At 35.1% G+C, this 21,937-nt stretch overlaps 1 protein-coding gene across 6 annotated transcripts in view; it reads left to right on the top strand.

Annotated features, from left to right (window-relative positions):
- DMD (dystrophin) overlaps nucleotides 1-21,937 on the top strand; it is a 2,416,375-nt gene that overhangs the window by 653,985 nt on the left and 1,740,453 nt on the right. The window lies entirely within an intron of this gene.

The following is a 21,937-nucleotide window of genomic DNA, read 5'->3' as shown; positions in this document are numbered from 1 at the left end:
AAACCAGAGAACTGCTTCCAAGATAAACTAACATTGCTTTTGCGTCTTTGAATTTGCCAGTGCCTTTTTCCTCCTCCAACAAGAGCTGTTTTGTTTTTCCCAGTTTTATTAGATTCTTTCAATATGATGCTGCTTTGTTATTGAGACTGCTCTAGGTTTAAGATAGGTTTTTTTTTTTTTTTTTTCCATGAATGAGCGTGCTCATAATGCTTTCTACTTTCATAATTACCCAATAAGGTTCTGTTTTCACAAAGGCTACTAATGGCTATAAAAAATCGTGAGGCCCATTAAAAGGTTTATATATGAAACTTTAAAAAACTGAAAATTATCAACCACACGGAGGTTTTTGTAGATCTTTGATGCAGAAAGGAAATACCCTAAGTAAATGGTATTATTATTTCATTCTGAAAACATTCTGTTTTAAAAAGCATAGCTGCAATCTTCTTCATATGATATTCCTTAACTTTGCTAATTTAAACATGTATTATAATAGAAATTATAGTGTTTGTAAAGTCACAGTAAAATCAGGTCAGATGCTATGTACCATTTGGTACTTTCTACATAAGGAATACTCACTGGAATTTTCTACCCTTGCAGTATTGTAGGAAACCTAAAAATACAGGGAATTGGAGCCTCGTACATGTTACAGCATGGAAGTGAAATGTGCTAGGATTGCTAGATTTGCATGAATTTCTTTTTACAAGAAAACTATTTGGCTCAGCAGAACCAATTTGAAAGGTTCTTTAGGGTGTGACTTTTATCAAAAGTACACAATGAGAGAGTTTAGAAATCATAGATCTGATCTTATTGGTAAAAATAGTGTATGCTTTTGGAACCTTTTTTTTTTTTTTTTTCCCCCCCCCCAAGATAGTGGTATGCATTTAATTAGTGATTTTATTTGGCAGTCAATTGATTCATGAGGCTGAAAATTCTAAACTCTGAAAGATTCCCCTGAGGAAACGTTTATTTTAGGGCAGAGTTATGCCTTCTATCCTGGGCTCATTTTCATGCAAAGCTGAACAAAGGAGAATGGGTGAAAAAAGTTTGGGTGAGTCAGTGTCTTCAATTAAATTGCCGTGGGAGTTTTCGCAAAGGCTAGTTGTATAATCTTGAACAAGAAACTCGTCTAGTTTCCTCATTATCAGAAAATAATTCTGCCACACATTATTGAGCATTTACTATGTGACAGGTGTGCACGTATGTGAACTAATCGTTACAACATCCCTTGGGTATCGGAAGTACTATCCCCATTTTAATTCTATCCATCCTTCTTTCTTGTTCCTCCCACTCCTCTCCTCTTGACTTGTCCCTCAATTCTCTCCTGGCCCCTGGACGGTTTTTATCACCACTCCCTCCTTTGAAACCAGGGAGACTTAAGGAATAGGTGCTACCTTCTCTGAAGAACCATAAACCAAGGCAAAAAAAAAAAAAAAAAAGCTTTTTTCCCCTCCATTATTACTTTATTGAGCTGCTTTTGGCCTCTTCTGGCCGCACATTTTTACCTCATTACCTCCCCATTAAGATATTGCTCAGGTAGGACTCTTAATGAAGTAATTGTAAATGACTTAAATGTTGCTAGACTCTATTTGTTCACTCTACCTTTGTGAAAATACTACCAAATACATAATGTCATGAAATATTCAAATTTACCTACCCGTTTTATTTGACGCGAGCCATTCAAATCTGTTTATCTTTTAGAAAAGGAACACAAATCACGAGAGATTTGCAATGATACATATCCTGTTACAAAGGAAATGCATCAGAAGGTGATGCTACATAGTTAGGTTTAATACATTTATATTTTAACTATTCACACTAAGAAAATCTTTTCTAAAGACGCTGAAGGACTGAGCCTATACTGCCCCCTATAGGTTGTATCTGCTCCATTTATTTTTTATTTTTTTTTTTGCATTTCATTTGAAATGTACTTTATTATGTCATAACTACAGGAAAAGTAGCAAAGGGATTTTTTGTGACTTACCATCTTTTTTTCTTTTTTTATTAAATCATAGCTGTGTACATTGATATATGCTCCATTTCAAATGAACTTAAGGCAAGCTGAATTGGATTCCATCAGAAAGTTTTTTCTTCTTATTTTTTATTTTATTTATTTTATTTTATTTTATTTTATTTTATTTTTTTTTGCAGTTTTTGGCCGGGGCTGGGTTTGAACCCACCACCTCTGGCATATGGGGCCGGTGCCCTACCCCTTTGAGCCATAGGCACCGCCCAGAAAGTTTTTTTCAAGTGTTTACTTGCTGGTCTTCAAGGTAAAATAAAGTTTTCCTTGAGTGATGCAGATGATTGTTCCCTACTAAAAACAAGTCTATGCTTCCTCTCCCAAAATATACTACTCAGCTCTATTTTTTCATTTATTTATCAAACAAGTATTATTACTCACCAAATCATATGGCATGTTTTATGTTCTTATAACTGTCTACTATCCTTGAAACACTTTTTTTTTTTTTTTTTTTTTTTGTAGAGACAGAGTTTCATTTTATTGCCCTCGGTAGAGTGCCGTGGCGTCACACAGCTCACAGCAATCTCCAACTCCTGGGCTTAGGCGATTCTCCTGCCTCAGCCTCCCGAGTAGCTGGGACTACAGGCGCCCGCCACAACACCCGGCTATTTTTTTTGTTGCAATTTGGCCGGGGCCAGGTTTCAACCCGCCACCCTCGGTATGTGGGGCCGGCGCCCTGCTCACTGAGCCACAGGCGCCAGCCAAAACACTTCTTTTCAGAGCCTCTAGACTCAGCAGGCTCTTATTCCTCTTGGGCTATTCTGTATCTCTTTCCTTATCTGTCCTTATCTTCTTCCAACTCACTTATCATAGGAATCTCCTGGAAGATCTCTTGGCCCTGTTACACTTCTTCTCTTATCAATAATGATTTGATCTCCTGTCCTCAATCTGTATGCAAATGACCATTGTATCTATGTTTTCACCACTTACAATCTCTCTTGATTTACAGCCCCATTTCTAACTCCTTTTCAAATCTTTGGTATGTATCTATACTTTGATGTTCACTGAGGTCCCAAACACAGTGTGTCCCCAAGTGAACCTTGTTTCAAAGTTTCTTGTCCTTATTTTGGTGTGTCAATGAGAATATGACTCAACAGGCATTGAGGCTTACATACCAGACATTCTTTCTTCTCTGTATTGATCTGGTGTTTAATAAATGAGACATAGCTAATCCTTTCTTTATAAACATTTCTTCATTATGTCCCCTCAATTTTTATAAATGCCATCCTGGTCCAAGGCCTCAGTACCTACCTTCTACACCATAGAAATAGCTTTGTAGATGACACCATTACTTTTAGCTTCGCCACCTCTGAAGCAGATTACATTTCTTATTCCCAGCCTACGTGATACCATTTGCAGAACTGTCCTCACTGTCTTTTGCCTATACAAGTCCACTCTCCTAAATTTCCTCAGGGATCTCTATGATCTGTTAACAGTTTATATTTTAATGCTTATTCCACATTTGTATATTTCATGTTTTCTTCAACCAAATTAAGTCACTGGTTCTCCATAAGTGCCAAGAAATTTCCTATCTTTTATGCTTTCCTCAGCCCAGAGTGACCTTTATCTTCATTTCATAATGGCCAATGTAATCCATATTTCAAGGCCTAATCGGTACATGGCAGATCCTACATTAAAGTTCAGATTTATTTAACTCCAAGAACACAGTTTTGATACTAGGGTAACACTGACTTGTCACTACTGCGATTATTGCGTACAGGGTTACTCACACATGCAGTACTATTGATCCATTCAGTCATTTAACACTCATTTATCAGTCGCCTCCTATGTGCCAGGTACTATTACCAGATTAAGTGATACATTAGTAAATAAGCATACAAACCATGTCCTGCTCTCATGGAGAGTATTTTTTTTTCTTTTGAGACAGTCTCACTATGTCACCCTGGGTAAACTGCCTTGGCGTCACAGCTCACAGCAACCTCTAACTCTTGGGCTTAAGTGATTCTCTTGCCTCAGCCTCCCAAGTAGCTGGCACTACAGGCGCCTGCCACAACACCTGGCTATTTTTTTTATTTTTTTGTATAGTATTCATTGTTATTTAGCAGGCCCAAGTCGGGTTCAAACCTGCCACCTTCAGTGTATGTGGCTGGTGCCATAACCACTGTCGAATGGGAGAGAGAGAAAAATCTAAAAAACAAGCAACAGTATAAATAAAATAGCATGTTAAATAGTATGCAAGTGATATACCTTAAGTAAAAATTAGTAAACCAAAATGATAAAAAGAAAAATATAATGAAACAGGAAAGGGGAATGTGTAAAATATAATGGGAAAACAGTTAAAATTTTAGGTCAGGTAATCAGAGGAGGACTCTGAAGTACTAAGAAGGCAAATTTCAAGTAAGGACTGAAAGAGGTATAGTATCTGGGTGAAGATGAGTCCATGAAGAGAAAGCACGGGTATAGTGCCGAAGCCTGCCTTGTGAGGGCGGTTTGAATGGTCAAGAAAAGCTGTGAGGGACCAGGTGCCGGGTGATGGTGGCTAGGACGTAAAGGAGATCACATAGGGCTTTCTAAGTAAAGGTTAGGGCTGAGACCTTTATTTACCAGTAAGGTGGAAAGCTAATGGAGGATGATTTCAACTCACATTGGCTCATCAAAGCTGTTATGTAGAGAACAGCCTAAAGAGAGCCAGGATGGCAGCAGAGAGACCAGTTGAAACACTTTCCCAATAATCCAGGCAAGATCTAACAGCAGCTGGCATCTGGATTACCTCACTGAGCACGATGGATAGTACTTGATTTCTGGATAGGTTGTTTTTTTTTTTTTTTTTTTTAATATATATAAAAATCAGGAACTTTATTTCACAGAGCTTTTTATGCATTTATCAGCATACCACTTACCAGGACCAACTACAGACCAAGCAACATGAATATGTACATATCAAGATCACTATTTTTAATGTTATTCCAAGATCTTGTTTAGAATACCACCCCCTGAATTAAAGAGTGGCAAAAATGACCTTGAAGGACCAGATGAGTGTTAAGTAGCATGAAAGAAGAGTGCATTTAGGTCTGTCTTTTAATATAGATATTAATAGCTTATACTATTTTTAGACAGTATAGACAGATCTCTTATAGTTAACGGAAGGCACAGTCTTATTATCAAAAAGTAGAAAGAAGAAAGCAGTGATAGTATTTACTTGTTTTCAAAAAGAAGGGCTTAACCTCAACCACCAAAGATATTATACGAAAATTACTGTCTAGGGCAGGCAGTCACCAACATAGGTTTTGAAGGACAGTCTATAAAATTTGCTAAGTGTTTGCTGTATTATTTGAGAATATTTAATTGTTACAAAAAATACAGGATGGATAAAACAAACTGGTAAGAGTCACCAAGCGTAGGGTATAAATAAGCTAGCAGCTTAAAGATATTAGTGAAACTTGTATGTTAAACTTAGCTAATTAGTAAGCAAATATCTTGTGAGACATAAGCAAAAATCATGTTTTAAATACAGCTAGTAACTTATTACACATGTTAAAAATAGATGGAATAAATGCTAGGATACTCAAGATTGTTCTTTCCAGATAAAGAGATGAAAAGAATAAACATATTTCAATTCTGGACTGACAACTATATTATTCAGAAATTGGCCACCCACTGATGACACTCAATATGTCATGGTTATGGCCTCCCTGCTCTACCTGAAAAGCACACACCCTGCAGCTGGTTAGCAAATTAACGATGAGCTATAGTGCAACAGTTTTAGGCCAGGCATTCTTGCATCTGCAGCTCTCCAGTAGACCAAGGCTATGTTTTGGCTTCGAATGCCTTCAGTCTGTTGGACTTCTTGTTCAAATCTTGCCTTTGATTCTGTGCACCACACCATCAGCAGGAAAGGCTGATATAGCGAAACGTATTAACATCATACAACCCAAGATTTAAATAATATGGCCCTTCTAACTCTTTGCTCATTATCCTCATTGTGTTACCCTCCCCATCCCCTCCTCTTTGCTGTATGTTTTAAATTCATTTAGTAAATGGTACGAGCATCTTAACCGATCTGTGAGCATTTGTTTTTATGATCTCCGGGATAGCCTAGCTTGTAGCTGAAGGGAAGGCCACCACTGCATCAGAGTCATTTCCCGCCTGATACGGTAGATGTGACAAGAAAGAATGAAAGCAACCAAGGGTTACTGTAAGGTTTTTGGCTTAAGTAACTGGCTGCATGGAGTTGCCACCAACCAAGGTAAGAGACGCTGTAGGAGGAGCAGGTTTAAATGTCAATATTGGGATCTCTCAGTTTTGAGCTTGTTAATCGTAGGATGCCTGTACGGTATGAATATATATAAAAAAGGAGTTTTAAGATCAGAGTTTAGGATACAAAATTTAGACATCATCAGCCCATGCATAGTACTTAAATCCATTGGCTTGGATAAGATCGCCTAGGAAAAAGGTACACACAGCTGTGCAATCTCTGTATTTATATACAAAAAGGTAATAGGAACAGCCTGAAAAGGGTATCCAGAAAGAGAAGAAAAAGGAGGATAGAGTACTTTAAAATCTAGAAGAAGAAAGTCTTTCATGAGACTAGGTTGTCTAACTACATGAGGTATTGCTGATTAGCTCAAGTAACATGAGGTTTGACAATCAATGAATCTATCAAAACTCAGTAAGGTAGGTAGGCTCCCTGGGAAATCAATATATAGCAGGATCTGTGTATGTTTTCTGTATGGAAATATTTCTGTGTATCTGTATTTTCTATTGCTGCTGTAACAACTACAAACCTAATGGCTTAAAACCACAGAAGTTTATTATCTAATGGCTCTATAGGTCAGAGCCGCAGCATAGGTGGATTTCATTGGGCTAAAATAAAGGTATCAGCAGGACTGACCACCTTCTGGAGACTACCGGGGGAAGATGCGTTTTCATGTTTTCTCCAGCTTCCAGAGGCTACCCACATTCATTAGCTCATGATCTCATTCTATCGTCAAAGCTAAAGGTGGCACGTTGAGTCTCAGATCACATAGCTCTGACCTACTCTTTTACCTCCCTTTTCCACTTTCAGAACTTTTTGATTACATTAGACACTTGGATAATTCAGGAAACTTTACCTTTTCAAGGTCAGCTAATTAGCAAGCTCAGTTCCATCTGCATCCTTAACTCTTCACTGCCAGGAAATGTAACATATCTTCAGGATCTAGGGATAGGACATTGTTGTATTTGGAGAGGGTATGTTTTTCTGCCTATCACTGCGGCATGCTAATCTGAGGCAAGCATCCATTATCTGCAAATAAGTTTGCTATCATTTGTTCTCCCAGGTGTCACCAAGCAACATTGCGTTCCCTTTTTCTTGTTGACAATACACAAACCTTGCTGTTACAGAGGCTTTGTGATCACTCTTGTGACAGAAACAATGTGCAAGAAGAAAAAAGTACGCACCTATATTTCTGTTCCTAATGACCTTATTTTTCTTTGTTTACCTTGCACAGCTTAGGTTATAGATGCCTACATTCATTTAATACACAATTTGAACCCCCAGTAATATGCTCTTCCCTCTACTAACACATAAAGAAAATAAGGTTTTGAAAAGTTACCCATACCTTGTTTATGCTCCTATAACTCCTTAAGGATAAAAGCAAATTATACTACCCCGTTTCCCCGAAAATAAGACATCCTCCAAAAATAAGACCTACTTACAGGAAAGATAAGACGTCCCCTGAAAATAAGACCTAGCACATCTTTGGGAGCACACCTTAAAATAAGACACTGTCTTATTTTCAGGGAAACAGGGTACTTGAGACAAAGGGGGACCTCTCTTATTTAACTAAAATTTGCGGTTTTAAAAAGTCTTTCAAATACGCACTTAAACATTACAATAAATCTATGAAATGATTTTATTAGACTCGTATTTTAGGAGACATTTAAATGGAATACAAAATTTGTTTAAGGAGCAAGTAAATAGCAGAACTAGGATTTAAGCCAGATGTTAGGAGTCCATGTATAGTTTGATGTCTCACTATTTGAAACCCCTAGCCAGACTAGCCAGAAGGTTTGTCTGATTCTCATCAACACTGTATATTTCATCTTAGTCTTTTAATACATGTAAATACTTAAAAGTATGTGGTAAGAAAAATTCTTCCTCTGTTCCTCTCCTCTTTGTGTGATGAACGGTAGTTGAAAACCTCCTGAGCGTATACTTACCACTGATAGGCAGGTAAATAACTATTTGTGCATTTGTAAAATAAGAAATTGAGCTTTGAAAATATAGATGCTGAACATAAAGTATGAGGAAACACTATAGAGAAGCATCCCCATATTAGAAAAGATCTGCAAAATGTCACAAAAGTAATAATTATGTCAATCAGTAAAATTGGCTCTTTTAGTAACATGGGGAAAAACCAGAAAACCTATACTTATGGTCTCTTCAAAATAATAAAAATTGAATTTAAGAAATCAAAGTCATCTTTTAAATATTAGGATGGCAAATCTTCATAAAGGGTAGGAATAGGTTGAGAGATGTTCGATAAAACTGGACAGTTAAAATAGCATTTAGATATTCACAGACCGTAAGAAATGACAACGAAGCACCTGTCACACACAGTGTGCCCCCACCCTCATGTTTATCTCCATCTAGACACAATGGATGCCTCGCCAGGCTGCAACTCCACCCCTAAAATGGTCCAGTTCTAAAGTTTCATGAACCTACTGACTAGTAATTTTCATACAGTAGTATCTTCCCATAACCTCAAGTTCAATATAACTGAAACTGAACTCATCCTTGCCCATGGGTCCGGGAGTCTGTTCTGACATTTATTTTTACCCAGCATTTACCCATCCAGACATATGTGACTCCTTGTCCTTCAATTCCCTCATACTTAATTGGTTAATTCCTACCCATTGCCCCTTTGGACTATTCCTGACACCTTTTCCTTCCGGTCTATTAGCCTTGATTTTTAAGACCTTCCCTGAACTGTTGAGCAAAGCTTCTCAATCTTATCTATCACTCTCCTCCTATATGACACTCCCCCTTCCATTTGGATCCCGCTTTTCAAGTTTGCTTTTGAATGATGCTATTCCTTCAGTTTGATTCCTCACCCTTCTCCTTCCCCCTCTCTTTCACACATACACGTCGACCTTCACATCCTTTCGCATTTGCACAGGTTTCTTTATCCTAGTGACTCAGACACTAAATGGCAAGTTTCAGGATTTGAATGATAAGTTGAAGGAAGTAGTCAAATCAAAAGTTCTATACATCAATTTTATTCTACTTATTTTTGCGATAGGATCTACATGGCTATGATTTAAAAATAAAAAGTTAAAATATAGATAATAGAACTTAAATTTCCTTCCCACCCTCGCTGCTCCCTTCTGTAATGAGCATGTATACAAATATTTGCGGTTCTCATCGTGAAAGAAACCAAGCTGCTTCATATATACTTAAAAAGCACTAGCATTTCTTTTCCTGAGAAATTGTCAGATGTTTCCCAAATTTTATAAATTGAAATAGGATTTTTTTTAATCAATGTTCAGGAATTGTTTGTTTATATATTAAATCAGCCATTGTTGGTGATAAGGAATCTGAATAATGCCTGTAGTTTGTGACTTCTATTTTGAATTTGGTGTTTTTCACCATTTAAAATGTTATTTTATGTGGTTGGGAATTTTTTATCTTTTGTGGCTTTCTGTATGGCAGGGGGAGGTCACATTTGAAAAGGGCTTTGCTCTTCAGAGGTTTTTAAAGAAATTCTTCCATAGTTTCTTCCAGTTCTATTATTTTAGGAAAACTTTGATACTACTAAACTAGTATAAGTTGCAAAATTGAGACAATTTTATTATTTCCCCTGGAAGCTACCCAGTTGTTGAAACAGTGAATGCACATTGATCATAATCTAAATGTGTGCATCTTTTAACAATGAGAGAATATATCTTAGAGGCGACCATAGCATATTTTATGCTACGTCTTATTGGATTATATAAACATAATCCTATCCAATAACTTGTAATAATACATAGAGCTATTAGGAGCTATCTCACATATTCCGAATATGTGAGATAATTATATAAAGAACATTTCATAGAAAAGGTACATTACACGAATGGATTAATAAATTGTGGTACATGTACACCATGGAATATTATGCAGCCTTAAAGAAAGATGGAGACTTTACCTCTTTCATGTTTACATGGATGGAGCTGGAACATATTCTTCTTAGTAAAGTATCTCAAGAATGGAAGAAAAAGTACCCAATGTACTCAGCCCTACTATGAAACTAATTTATGGCTTTCACATGAAAGCTATAACCCAGTCACAACCTAAGAATAGGGGGAAGGGGGAAAGGGAGGGGAGAGAGGGGGGAGAGTGGTAGAGGGAGGGGGATTGATGGGATTACACCTGCGGTGCATCTTACAAGGGTATATGTGAAACTTAGTAAATGCGGAATGTAAATATCTTAGCACAATAACTGAGAAAATGCCAGGAAGGCTATATCAACGATTGTGATGAAAGCGTGTCAAACGCTCTGTGAAACTAGTGTATGATGCCCCATGATCATATCAACGTACACAGCTATGATTTAATAAAAAAAGAAAAAAAATGAAAAGGTACATTGTATGGTCTAAAAAAAAAAAAAAAAAAAAGTGGCAACCAGTATCAAGATTGCTGCTTTAAATGCATCAGGGGCTGTATGACATTTTATTACCTTATCTGAGGACCTTATTCTATTTTTATCAGCACTTCTATGGGAAGATACAGCCTTGGTTTTGAACTGATTTATAAGCAAGGATTTTCTGAGTACCATATTGGATTGAAACAGTCAGAAGTCAGTTATCACATGGCCAAATAGAACTGGGTAATTTCAAAATCAAATAAGATCCTCTTTGGAGGAAGAAAGGAGAAAAGAAAATTGGTGCTATGTAGGCAGCCAGCAGTTTGTGTTAAACAGTCCCAAGGCTTGCTGAAATTTGTGTCCAAGGCCAGAAATTTCGCCACCACCTGGAATGTAGTTGAGATAGACAGGAACGTGCACTTGATCCACCAGAAGCAGGAGATCATGCGTTTTTGAAGCCCTAAATTGAAACCACATTTACTCAGAGAAGCACCAGTTTTTCAGAAGGGAGAGTATTAGTTGAGCAAAGAGGAGGTAGTGAGAATTATGACATCAAAGAGATCTAGGTTCATCTTCTAGCTTTGCTACTTTCTAGCTATATGATACTGAGTTTCCTGCATTTATTGGGCCTCAGTTTCCTCATGCATATTATGGGAATTGTATCTAACTCAAACATCTATTAGGAAGGTTAAACGGAATAAATTGTATAAATAAATGCCACACTACAGGCTCTTTCTTGGTTTTTAAGAAAATGAGAACTGATATCATGGTAATTATTCTAAATACCGTACAGCAGAGGTTAGATGAGATTTGGTGGTCTATTCTGAAGTCCTTCTTCTGTTTTTATCAGCATTTCTATGGGAAGATACAGTCTGAGTTCTAAACTGATTTATAGACAAACTCACAACCTGTGTAGAGTTTGACAACATTCTGAGTTTATATATACGGAAGAAAAGTTTCTACAGAAAAGAGGATGTGCCTTTTTGTTCTAAAGTTGGTGAGGAACAATCATGGCACCATGCAAAGTGGAACATAGTGATACTTCCTTATGGATCAGGGAAAAAGAAACACATCCAGGTGTTTTTATGTCCAGTGATCCGGTATTGGGAGAGGGTAGGAGAAGAGGGTTTTCACTCTACCATCAGCCCCTCCCAAAACAACTTTCCCATCAAACTGAACACAAATTGTACAAAAGAATTGGCCAGAGGAGGACACAAAGCCAGCCAGTGGGGAGCATTGCCTAGATTAAAAGCATCATTGATCTGCTTCACAGAAGCCCATATACTCTCTGATGTGATTGAACGTTGAACAAGTGACCTAGAAATAGAATTGTCAGGTTTAAGTTCAACTCTATAGATCAGGACGCTGACACTTCTGAGCAGAATTTTAATATTGGAGAGGCATTGAACATCTTTTTGTATACCTGTTGATCATTTATTTGTGTGTTGTATTTGAAGAAATGCCATTCACATCCTTAGCCCATTTTTAAATGAGTTCTTAGATTTTTTTTTTTCCTGTTGGGTTATGGGAGTTTCTTATGTATTTTGGAAATTAACAAGTTATATATGATTTATAAATATTTTCTCCCACAGGTTGCCTTTTCAAGCTGTTTATTGTTTCCTTTTCTGAGAAGCATTTTTAGTTTTATGTAATCCAACTTGTCTATTTATACTTTTGTTGCATCTGCTTTTGATGTCAGGATTAATTTGATTTGATTAATTGTCAGGATTAATGTCACAAAGATTTTCTCTACATTCTTTTCTGGGAGCTTTACAGATTCCGATCTGATCTTTAAGTCTTTTTATGCCTTTGGGGATGATTTTTATGTAAGAAGTATCAAATTTGCTTCTTTTACAAGTACATACCCAGTTATTCCCAACGCATTTGGTGAAGAGATATTTTCATATCCCCAGTGTGTATTATCGGCATCCTTGTGGAATATCAGTTAACGATATACGTCTGGATTTATTTCTGGGCTCTCTGTTCTGCTCCATTGGTCTATATGTCTGTTTCCATGCCAATACCATTTGGTTTTAGTTACTGTAGCTTTGTACTACATTTTGGAATCAGGAAGTGTGATGTCTCCAGTCAGTTTGGGTCTTTCTCCAGGTTACTTTGGCCTTTTAGGATCATTTGTGGTTTTATAGGAATTTTAGACATTTTTTTCTATTTGTATAAAGATGCTTTTTGGATTTTGATATGGATTACATTTGATCTGCATATTATTTGGGGTAGTATAGACATTTTAACAATTTTAAATCCTCTAACCTACGAATGTGGGATGTCTTTCCATTAGTTTGTATCTCCTTTTATTTCTTTCATAAACATTTTATAGTCAATGTACAATTTTTGACATCCTTAGTTAAATTTATCACTACGTTTCTTTTTCTTTTTGGTACTATCATGAATGAAATTACTTTTCTAATTTCTTCTTCAGATAATTCATTATTAGTGTATAGAAAGTAAGTTGATTTTTGTTGATTTTTGCAGGCTGCAACTTTCCTGATTATTAGTTCTTGTTTTTTTAATGAAGAGTAGGGTTTTCTACTTATGAGATCATGAGTGATAATATTACTTCTGCCCTTCTAACTTAGATGCCTTTTATTTCTTTTTCTTGCTGAATTACTCTATTTAGGACTTTCAGTACTATTTTAAAGTGGCAAGAATGCATATTTGCCTTGTTCCTAATCTGAGGAAAGACTTTCACAGTTTGTCATTATTGAGTATGCTATTAACTGTGATCTTCTCATATGTGGCATGTTTATGTTGAGGCAATTTCCTTCTATTCCTATTTGTTGAGAGTTGTTTCTTTTTGTGTTATTTTTAATAAGAAAATGGTGTTGGGTTTTGTCAAATGCTTTTTACACATCTATTAGGAAGATCATGTATTTTTGGTCGTTTATTCTGCTAATTTAGTATGTGTCACTAATTGATTTTCATCTGTTAAATCATCCTTACATCTCAGGGATGAATCCTATGAGGTTATAGTGTATGGTCCTTTTAAATGTGCTATTAAAGTCAGTTTGTTAGTATAGCAAAGCCTCCATAGTTGACTACCGCCTTAAGTTGACCTAATTTCGTATTAGGACATGTATCACATGTATGTATCAGTACAGCAGGCCTAGTTCCTTATGTTGACCACCTCCATATGTTGACCAGTTTGTTATAGTCCCTTGGGTGATCAACTTACAGAGGCTGTACTATATTTTGTTGAGGATTTGGCTTCTATATTCATCAGAGATATTGGCCTGTAACTTTCTTGTGATGACTTTTTCTGGCTTTGGTATCAGACTAATGCTAGCCTCATAAAATGAGTTTGGAAGTGTTTTTTTCTTTAGTTTTTATTTTTAGGAAGAGTTGGAAAAGGCTTAATATTAACTAATGTGTAAATGTTTGGTAGACATCACTTATGAAATCATCTTGGGATTTTATTTAACGGTAGGTTTCTAATTACTGATTTAACTCTCCTTACTTGGTCTATTCAGGTTTTCTGTTTCTTCATGATCAGTCTTGGTAAGTTTTATGTTTTTAGGAATTTATCATTTTTATCAGCTATCCAGTTTTTTGGAATGTAATTGTTTGTAGTGGTCTCTCAGGATCCTCTTTATTTCTATAGCATCAGTTGTAATGTTGCCTCCTTCATTTCTGATTTTATTTGAGTCTTCTTTTTTCCCCTCAGTTTAGATAGGGTTTGTTGATATTATTTATCTTTCAAAACAAACTAGCCTTAGTTTTTTTGATATCTTTTTTTTTCCTAGACTTTCATTCATTTATACTCTGATTTTTATTAGACCTTTCCTTCTGCTAACTTGCTAACATTGGGCTTAGTTTTTTGTTTTTTTTTTTTTCTTTTTCTAGTTCTTTATGAAGTCAGGTCATTAATTTGAGATCTTCTTTTATAATGTGAGAGTTTCTCTAAGCCTGTCTCTTAATATTCTTTTTGCTGCATCCATAAGTTTTGGTATTTGTATTTCTGTTTTCATTTGCCTTAAGCAATTTTCTTACTCCCTTTTTTTCATTGACCCATGATTTGCTCAAAAGTATACTATTTAATTTCCACATATTTGTGAATTGTCCAGTTTTCCTTCTGCTGTTGATATCAAATTTTATTCTATTGTGGCTGGAAAAGATACTCAGTAAGATTCCAATCTTCTTGGTTTTGTTAAGAATTATTTTTTGACCTAACATATGATCTACCATGGACAATAGCTTGTGTTGGCTTGAGAAGAATGTATATTTTGTAAGTGTGGAGGTGTTAGGTTCAATTGGTCTGTAGTGTTGTTCAAGTCTGCTATTTATATGTTGATTTTTCTGTGTGGTTGTTATATTCATCATTGAAACCATGATATTAAAGTCTTACATTGTTATGTTGTTGTATATTTCTCTTTATTTCTGTTAATGTTTGGATAAAGGGGAAAAATACAAACCTGACTAACATGGGAATCGTTCTAGAATTTTTCAATTTCAAACACACAATATTCTATTTAGAATCAGATTTTGAGTCAGCCATATGGTTATTATAGGCATATATTTTACATATTCACTCAACCAGTAAGTATTAAGCACAGACTAGGTAATTTCAACTACTAGGTTCTGAAATTACTTCAGTGAAGAAGATGGAAATGTTATCTGCCTTCATAATGTTTAATTTATAGATCAGAAAAGACAACAAAATATTTTAAAATGAAAATCCGATGACCATAACTTCTTAGAAACATTGTTAAGGAAACAAACAAGGGCTGAATTTAAAAAAAAAAAAAAAAAAAAAAAAAAAAAAAAAAAAAGATGTTAAGCTTAAAGGAATATTCTACTACTCATAGTCTAAAAATGTAGAGGCTTATAAAAGTGATTCAGTGTAAGTTTACATGGAATAAAAGGCCATAGCTCATTACCTAAGAGAAACATTAAATTTTGCAATAATTCTAAATAAAAATGTACCATTAATATTTCAAATATGCTTATTGATTTCTAATTATAAAATAGGACTGCCAAGAGTTAAACTCTTTAAATACTTAAAAAATAATATTGCTATATTAAAAATTATTGATGAGTTTCTGGTAATAATTACAGAAAGCACAATGCAATATTGTACAATATTCCTCCAAGAAAAAAAAAGGCTTAAGAGTAAGCCTTCATTAAATATCAAAATTTTGTAAGAATAATATCAAAAGACCTCATTTATTGTACAGGTACATCTGAATGTAAAACATGTATTAAATGCATAGTATCTAATTTATATTATTTATGATTTTTAAAAACATTATGAAGATGCAACTCCATCTTACAGATTGGAAAACAGAGGCTAAATGAAAAGGTTTGGATAGTATGGGAATGTGGCTTTTTTACTTGATCTATAAGTGATAATTCTGTATGAGCAGCAGGACTTTTCTGTCATGCATGTCAATTCCTGTTTTGTCCTCTGATTTAGCCTATTCACAGTTGTTCAGATCTATTTACAATTGAATGGGGTCAATATTTTCAATGGAAGATTAAAGAGTATTCTATAGAAAAGATGTTCAGTTGTACTTTTTCTTGAGATGAAAACTCGACTATGAAAGGAAACCAGTCCACTTGTGGGAATTGAATATATTTCCCTTCTATGATTCAGTTTTCTCGTCTCTCTACAGTGGAGGTAATTTCAACTTTATATGACAGCTAAATAATTAACACACAGTGTATGTGAGAAAAGCCCTCATTCACCTTCTTACTTAAGAGGCACTCGATAAGTGAAGTGTTTCAACGTGAAGAAATACTTGTAATAATACAGGTCAACATTCCTGCATTTTGTGCTGTACTTACAAATCATGATCTAACCTTAAAAATAACCTAAATCCAAAAATGTAGATTGAAAATCTATATTTGGCAAAGATACTCGGAAGGGATGATACATAATTTAACCAACCATCCTGGAAAATGTCTTTTCCCGCCTGCCTCTTGATATTGGAGATAGATCCAGAGGTGCAGCTGTGGATAATATAAAAATGGATCCAATTTTTGCAAAACAAGAATTTTTTTAATACTAAATCATAGCTGTGTACATTAATGCAATTATGGGGTACAGCATACTGATTTTATATACAATTTGAAATACTTTCATCAAACTGGTTAACATAGAAAACAAGAATTTCTTAACTCTTTACTTATGTTTATTACATTTTATAGGGGTTCGTGGGTCTATAAAGGTTGAAGGAATTATTGGACGCAATTGAGCTAATCTGTCTTGCAAATGTTTAAACAGGTTAGGTGGCTTATTTGTAATCACTAAGGGTTGTTTGAATCTCTTTATGCAGTCAATGCAATATGTCTCTGTTAGCTTGTTTTTGATCTCTGAGAGAGAATCTTTCCCCCCAAATTATTTTAATACCTTTTCTACAAGTCAAATCTTTGAGGAAGTAAGAATGTGTGTTTAAATTCTAATTCATCTTCCTATTTGCTATGCGATTCAATTTTTTTTTTTTTGCCTTTTTTTTTTTTTTTATTGTTGGGGATTCATTGAGGGTACAATAAGCCAGTTACACTGATTGCAATTGTTAGGTAAAGTCCCTCTTGCAATCTCACAGTGTACCTGTGTAAGATTAGCTCACCTGTGCAAACCAGACATGTTTATCTTGTTCTCCAGTTACTATTGTCACACAGAAAAATCACCTGAAAATTTAGAAGCTTATGAAAACAACACTCATTTTTGTCATTATGCCTTTTGACTCTGGGGTTCAACAAGGCTCAGGGATTCCCATGCAGTTAAAATAAGACGGTAGCTGAAACAGGCTGAAGCATCGTGAAGGCTTCTTCCCTCCCATGTCTATAGTGGCTACTGCCGGAACTTCAGCTGGGGCAGCTGGCTTGAACACCTGTATATGACTTCTCCGTGTAATCTGCAGTCCCTGCAAAAAATGCTGGCTGGATTCTGAGAGCAAGTGATTCAGAGTATCGACCAGAAGCTTTTTTGTGACTCAGTCTTAGAAGATATATAACTTCTACCGTGGTCACAGTTCCACACATATCCAAGAGGGAGAAATGTAAGCCCAACTCTTTATGGAGAAGTGTCAGCGTTAACGTGGTAAGAAGAGTATGTAGGATATAAAATATATTATTGTATCCATCTTAAATACAGTCAGAATTTATAAGTTTTGTGTTTTTTTTTTTTTTTTTTTTTTGTAGAGACAGAGTCTCACTGTACCGCCCTGGGTAGAGTGCCGTGGCGTTGCACGGCTCACAGCAACCTCTAACTCCTGGGCTTAAGCGATTCTCTTGCCTCAGCCTCCAGAGCAGCTGGGACTACAGGCGCCCGCCACAACGCCCGGCTATTTTTTGGTTGCAGTTTGGCCGGGGATAGGTTTGAACCCGCCACCCTCGGTACATGGGGCTGGCGCCCTACTCACTGAGCCACAGATGCCGCCCAGAATTTATAAGGTTTTTATGAGGAACAGGGATCGATTAAGAAAAGTAGCTAACATGGTGCCTAACAGGGGTTCAATAAAATGCACTCTACTTATTGGTGACTGTGCTCATTTTTAAGTAAGCTTATACATATCTTAAAATCTCCAGGCTCCTGATTAAGAAATTTGAGAATGTTTTTTACCCATGTACATCACAGAGTAGGCTCTGCCATAGCCAATCAATTGCTTTCCAGCACAAATACCATTATATCTACACTTGAGAAGAATTTGTTATTTAATAATAAGTGTTAAGTAGATGAGGCACCCTTCATACTACTAATTTTACAGATGAAGAAACTATATTTCAGAGACAGTATATCATGTAACTAAGGTGATAGTAGAAATATCAGATTTGGGACTCTAATCCAAATTTTGCTAAATATTATTTCTTCTTTACAATTGCAGTGATTTTAAGCTAATTTACCATATTATCCCATTTGCCATACAACCTTTAGTGTCTAGATTCATTAAGTAGTTCGATTTTCTGTTTTGTATTTTTATTTTATTGTAATCTTTTATTTTCAGAGGATATTTTATTTTTAATTATTGCTCTTGAATTAAAGTAATTAACCTCGTTTTTTAGTGAAACCATACTCAAAGTGAGGTTACATCAAAATTAAGATGTATGTCAGCCTTGATTGAAAACTCATTTTACACAGATATATTTCTGAATATTTATAATTAGAAGCTGTCCAGGTCTAATTGTGATCCCTGATATAAAATTTCATCAACACGTTCTGAATATTGTGGGTTTATTTTAAAGTTTCTTGAGGAAAAGAAAGATTTACAGAGTAAGAAAGTTTACAAAATAGGATACATTTGCAATGAACAGCGAATGGGCCTTCATTGCCATGGCAAGTAGGCAAAGAGACCAGATTATGGTCTTTGTTTACAAATAATATGATTGCAAAAGTGGAATAATGCTTAGTCAACATAAACTTCTCACCAAACTTTCAGAGCAACGTAAGGCCTTTTGTAATGTAATTGGGTAAATCCAATATTGATGAGTTTCAAATCTACTGGCAATTTTTTTTTAAATTTTCACTAATACTTTACCCCTTTAAACTTGTAAAGAAAAAGGTAAATTCTTTTGAAGGGATATCTTATTTGGTAGGAATTACTTTTACAGTGATTGTGAAATCACATAATTCATGTTCACATAAAGTACTTTATACATAATTAGCTTTGATAAGAATGCAGTCATCCATTTTTTAATTATTAAAATGTTATGAGTTAAATCTTTGGAGAAAGAAAGTATCATTGAAATGATTAACGATAAGATGATAGTATTGTTATTTGATTCCTTATTTCTAGATCATAGTCCAGCAGATTCAGCTAGAGAAAGCCATTGTCAGATTTTGCCTATATCAAATCCAGATTTGGTAGATTAGCATTTTAAATATTTCTATTAGTAATTTGCAGTGTAATGATAACAATGATGAGAGCTATATATAACAATAGGATTGCTTCACAATAAAATTTACTTATATGAGCATTTATGAAAATGTTTATTAGGTTTCTCTGGAATCGTTGGTTAATTTAAAATCGTAGTACATTTTATCTTCATTATAACATGTCCCAAGGAAATTTTTGGCTAAAAGATTAGCATTATAAAAAGAGTTCTTTAATTAGAAATTTCTATATTGTGGGTCAGATTGCTAAATCCAGCGGCAATTATCTGCTTCCTGAGATATGTAGTTCTTTTCTGAAACATTAAAATTTACTTTATAATACCTCAAAAAGTCATTTCAAGAGGAAATTTGGATCATTAATGGAATTAGAAATAAGACCCATGGATTCTTCTACTTCCGTTTCATCATTTAAATTTGATGTGTGCTGTGTGATTAAAGACATTTTAACTGTTTGGTACCTCAAATAGTCTAAGAGCCCAAGGATGCCAGAAGCACTATATTGTTACCATTAATTTACTGATTGCTCATTGCCTTCTTGATCTAGAAGCCAGGAATGAATGTGAAATAAAATATCTATAAGCACTTAAAAATTTTACCATTTATATTGGTTCATAGTCTATGATTATAGCAGTTATTTATTGAGTAAGGGAAGGTAATTAGTAAGGCAATGTATTGGGTAGAATGCATACAAGAAAAACAATAAAGAAAAATAATAAGAGAAACTGTAACATTTATAACATAAAATATCACTAGACTTCATATATATACACAACTCTGGCAAATCAGTAAGTAAAATCAGAACACTTCAATAGGAAAATTAATGAAGAACATGAGTCAGAAAATGATAAAAGGTCAGTACATTAGTAAGTATATGAAATGATATTCTACCTGCTTAGTAACGAAAGATACATAATATAAAACAAATCATTTTTACCTACCAGACATGCAGATTGAAATACTGATAATTTTCCAGAGCATAAGGGAGCAGGAAGTCTCAAAAGTTAAGAGAACTAATGACAGAATACATTGATGCTGTATTTCTGAAATTTTTTTCAGTGTATGATAAAATTTACATATGAAAAATCCTAGATGCCTTTTTGTACCTAAAGACGTATTTAAGGGCCATCATCTGATGAGTGACATGAAATAGTTAAAACATTTCTTTTTCACAGAGTGATAGTTTTGATAGACCTGAATATTCACCATTATAGGAGTAGTAAAACTTAGGGTAAATATATTTAATGCAATATAATACAGCCCTTAAAATTCATGCTATAGATATAGGCTTATTATGTTGTAAAGCTAGCTCTGATCTGTAGTAAGGTTAGAAGGTTAGAAGAGAAAGTTGCAAATAGAGTATAAAACATAATTATGCATCGTGTGTATATATGTACATATAGAGTTATACTGTATATACAACAAACAGGTACAACTAATGACAAAAACATACAGTATGTCTGATTTGTTCTAAGTTGTTTGGGCTTTCCCTTTTGGACTTACTTCCCAAATCCCACCGTGTAACTAGGGATCCAAATACATTGTAAATATATAGACTGTGTGTATGTGTGTATTCATGCGTGTGTGTGATATGAATATTTCATTATTGCTTGTATGGTGCTATTTTTTTTCCCCATTGGAAATTTAACTTAGTAACTGGATTCTTACCCTCTTGATTCTTAAGGAAATAAGCCATTATTACTCAATGGCCTTTGAAAAATTGAAGCAATAAGTCTAAATAGCCGCCTGTTAGATGAATAGTTGTATTCATTCCATTGTTCAATAAACAATTATTGAGTAATGATTATGTCCTAGGGACTACACACTTAAGATGCTTAATAGAATAACCTGCTTTTGGTTTAGAGATTTACTAATATAATACGAAGGCTAAAGACTGCCGTTGAAATGTTAGTAGTTGCTTAACAATATTAAGTGCAATCTATACCAGTTGGTCTAGATAAAGTTACTAAATTTCAATACCTTAAACAATTTGCTTATATAACATTTGAATTGTGATCAGCAAGGGAACTTTATTCACTGTGGTCATTCAGGGACCCAACCACATAAAACAGATACCATCTAGAATATTTCCAGTCACTGTGCAGAGAGAAAACAAATGCTTGGAAGGTCTTGTACTGGTAATTAAAGGATTAAACTGGAAGTGACCTATGTTACTTCAGCTCATAACTCGTGGGCAAAACCAGTCACCTGGTCTCACCCAACTACGGAGAACGAGAAAGTATATTTATATGTCTGAAAGGTGAAAACCTGAGAATAAACATGAGCAATGTCAGTGATTGTTACATCTATGTTTTCAGAAACCTTGAAAAACAAAAGGAAATAAAAACATGATTATGTGGGTGGTGCCTGTGGCTCAGTGAGTAGGGCGCCGGCCCCATATACCAAGGGTGGAAGGTTTGAACCCGGCCCCAGCCAAACTACAACAACAAGGACAACAAAAAGCCGGGCATTGTGGAGGGTGCCTATAGTCCCAGCTAATTGTGA

The sequence above is a fragment of the Nycticebus coucang genome, chromosome X (assembly GCF_027406575.1).
Source record: "Nycticebus coucang isolate mNycCou1 chromosome X, mNycCou1.pri, whole genome shotgun sequence".
Taxonomy (NCBI): domain Eukaryota; kingdom Metazoa; phylum Chordata; class Mammalia; order Primates; family Lorisidae; genus Nycticebus; species Nycticebus coucang.
The sequence above is the reverse complement of the archived record's forward strand: the minus strand, read 5'-3'. Positions and strand labels throughout refer to the sequence as shown.